We start from the raw sequence: 3,923 nt of genomic DNA on the forward strand, positions 1-3,923 counted from the left end.
TTTGAGCCGAACGTGAAATGATTAAGTGACTTTTTTTGACATTCAACCGAAGGCCCAACAACTCCGCAAACCAGTCCAATCCCTCTTTGAAGACTCTGATGGAGTCTAAGTCAGCTCTGCACAGTAAGAGGAGGTCGTCTGCAAATCCCATCTGAAAAACCTTAGAACTCGCACACTTCCAATGATAAGTGAATTGGATGTCCTGTTCAATTCGTTGCAAGAATCCCAGATGTAAAGCTTCCATAACAAGAACAAACAGATAAGGAGAAAGTGGGTCTCCCTGTCGTAGTCCTCTCGCTCCAGCAAAGAACCCATGAGGTTTTCCATTGAGCCCAATCGGGAATGATGTCGTGGAAACACACTCCTCAATCCACCTTGTAAACGTAGGTGGAAACCCGAACAACTGCAAAACTGCTAACAGGAAGTCCCACTCCACCGTATCATAGGCCTTCCTGATATCCACTTTAAGTGCGCTTCTCGGGGGTAGGCGCATCTGGTTATATCTTGAGAATAATTCCTGGGCTAACATAATGTTGTCCCCAATGCTTCTTCCCGGAATAAAAGCTGTCTGACATGGGCTAACTATCTTGTCCAGTAGCACACTAATTTTTTGGACGAGTAGTTTCGCAATGATCTTGTATAAAACATTGCAGCATGAAATTGGTCTAAAATCATTAACCGAAATAGGAGTATGTACCTTTGGGATCAGGGCCAAGATCGTGGAGTTGATCTGCTTCAGAAGTTTTCCGGTAGAAAAGAAATCTAGTACCGCCCTCGTAACTTCTTCCTCAACCACAGGCCAAGCCGCCTTGAAAAACCTTGACGAGTAACCATCAGGTCCCGGTGCCTTGTCATCAGCAATATCGAACACTGCTTGCTTCACATCATCCGCCGAGAGTGGAAGGAGTAATTGATTAGCTTCCTCATCAGTGATACAGTGCCTTGCCCACGGTCTAAGATAACGAATATCCACTGACAGCCGTCTTCTGGTGCCTCCTAAGAGGTTCTGAGAGTATGAGACAAACTCATGGGCGACTTCCCCTAGATCCGTGTGTGTGAAACCATTCTCATCATTGATCTGTAAGATTCTTCTCATTACTCGTCTCTGTGCAATTTTACGAAAGAAAACCCGGGAACATTGGTCTCCGTCTTTCATCCACTGCATCTTGGCTCTCTGTTGCAGCATAATTTGTTCAAGTTTTGCCGCTTTAGCATAAACGACTCGACAATAATGCTCCAGAAGTAAATATAGCTCATTTTGTCTGTCAGAGCTCACCAACTGTTGTGCCTCATCAAGAAAACCTTTGGCTAGTTGGACATTCATCGTCAAATCTCCCTTATTTCTCCTTTGTAGTCTAAAGACTGGTTTAAGTGCCTTCAGTTTACGTGTCACAGCATACATAGGAATACCAACAATCTCATGATGCCAAATATTCTGCACATTGTGGATAAACTCAGGTGAATGGGCAAGATAGTTATTAAATCGAAACATGCCTCCATTATGTTGTTGTATATCCCCATGTAAAATCAGTGGAGAGTGGTCAGATGTCCGTGGAGTAAGGCTGTGATAATATGCGCTCGGGAACCTTGCCAGCCAGCGGTCATTAATAAGAATCCGATCCAGCCGCTTCCATAAACTCCTCATAGACGTACTGCAATTATGCCACGTGAACCATTCACCTTGCATAGGAAGTGGGATCAGCCCCGCCTCCAGAATACTGGCATTAAATTCTTCGGTGGCCATCCTTATATCTCCTGAGATGCCACATACTTCGTTAAGGTCACGTACTGCATTAAAATCCCCTCCCACCAACCACGGGATGTCAGAACATTGCTGAGCTAGCGTCTCCAGTGCAGTCCATAAATTCCGACGATCAATCACCTCAGATGCCCCATAAACAACAGTGATAATAACAGATTCATTTTTAGCCATATTAGTAACCCGACAGTGAATAAATTGATCTGCCGAGTCTAAGATATGGACATCAACAACATTCTCATCCCAAGCTAGCCAGATGCGATTACCAACAGAAGAATAATCGACAAACCATTTCCAATGAGGAAGTAGAAACGATTGAATATGCATAACATTATTCAAACGAACACGAGTTTCAAGAATGCCTAGGAAGTGTAACCTGTATTCAGAGACCAAGTCCTTCAAAGCGAGCTGATGGTCTCGTTTGTTCAGCCCACGGACATTCCACACAGCGATGTTCAACATGGATCATTGTCCATGGGGCTGCTTGTGTTAGGACCCCCTGAATGCTCACCTGCATCATCAATTAAGTGCAAAGCGTCAAAAGCATTATAAATAACAATTGCCTTACCTCTCTCGTCTTGCTTGGAGTGGTTCTGGTCCACATGTCTATCTCCCGCATCTGCTTTGGGTATATCTTCAACCACTGGTTTCATTGTCTTACGTCCCTTAGTCGGAAGTTGTGGCTGTGATACATTGACTTTCGGCACATACACATTTACTGTTGGCTTCGTCGGTTTGCGGGTTTTGTTTAGTGCACAATCCTTATCCGAATGTCCCAATGACATGCACGCTGTGCACTTTGGCGGGAGCCATTCGTACTCAACGTCAACTTTGCAAGGTGTCTCCCCTCCTTCTTCATCAGGTGCCATGACAATAATATGTTTATGCAACTTTTGTGTGGCATCAATCATCACACATACACGAGCAAAGTCCAGTCTCGTGCATGCTCTTGTAATCGCGTCGGGGTAAAGGGGCTTCCCCACACCACTCGCTACAGTGCTCAATCCTTCTGTCGTCCAAAATTCCATCGGAAGGTGTCGTAATTTAATCCAGACGGGCACTTGTGTATGCTTCAACTTTCTCATGGCCATCCCCGGTTCCCACTTTTGAAGTACTATCGGCTGCCCTTGGAACAACCACGGGCCTCCCTCAATTATCTCCTCCATATCAAAAACTGTTTTAAACTAAAAAAAGAAGAATCCGTTTGTGGTCGCTGTCACCTCCCTTAGTGCTGGCCAGACCGAATGTGCAAACTCCTTAAGGTGATGATAATATGGCCGTTTGCCCAAGAAATAGCCAACTGCAGTAGATTTCCAACGTTTAGACCCATTACGTACCGCATCTAAAGAAGGTCGAACGACAACCTCTCCGTTTTGCATTGTTGGGGCAATGAATGATAAGGTTTTCCGGGTCGAATGATTAAATGCATGCGCTATTTTGTCGTCAATGATTGTTTCCGGGTATGCGTGCAACGGGATATTTCCAACGTACAATCCCGTTGGAACAGGAGCATCATGCATAGCTTGTTTTCTTTCCACAGAATTGCTGACATCAGCCCTATTTTTGCATGTGTCTGCGCTGATGTCAGCCCTAGCTTTCCTTGTGTCATCGATGATGTCAGCCCTAGATTTAATAGTGTAATTGCTGACATCAGCCCCAGATGCACATGTGTCATTGCTGACATCAACATCAATGTAATCGTTGATGTCAGCCCTAGGAGCAGCGATGATGTCAGCCCTAGCAGCAGCGATGATGTCAGCCCTAGCATCAGTGATGATGTCAGCCCTAGCAGCAGCGATGATATCAGCCCTACTAGGGCTGATGTCAGCAGTATGTTCCAAGCAAGCCTCCATGTCACTCACATTCCCTGCCACATCAGCTCCAACGTTGTCCATCGAGGCGTCCATGTCAGCAACATTGCGCACGTCATCCTTCGTCGGAATTCCAACGGTCGCCGGCGAGATCTGGTTCTCGTTCCTGCTGTGCAAAGCCGCCGGCGAAGTCTGGTTCGCGATGCTGCTGTGCAAAGCCGCCGGCGAGGTCTGGCTCGCGTTTCTCAAAGCCGCCGCCGAGATTTAGTTTGCGTTGTTGCTGTGCAGAGCCGCCGGCGGAGAAGGTGTGATTATTCTCCCACGCACAGCCGGTCGACGCTGAAGCGTCGCTG

This window comes from Sesamum indicum, linkage group LG1 (assembly GCF_026168435.1).
Source record: "Sesamum indicum cultivar Baizhima isolate 11 linkage group LG1, ASM2616843v1, whole genome shotgun sequence".
In the NCBI taxonomy this organism is placed as follows: Eukaryota; Viridiplantae; Streptophyta; class Magnoliopsida; order Lamiales; family Pedaliaceae; genus Sesamum; species Sesamum indicum.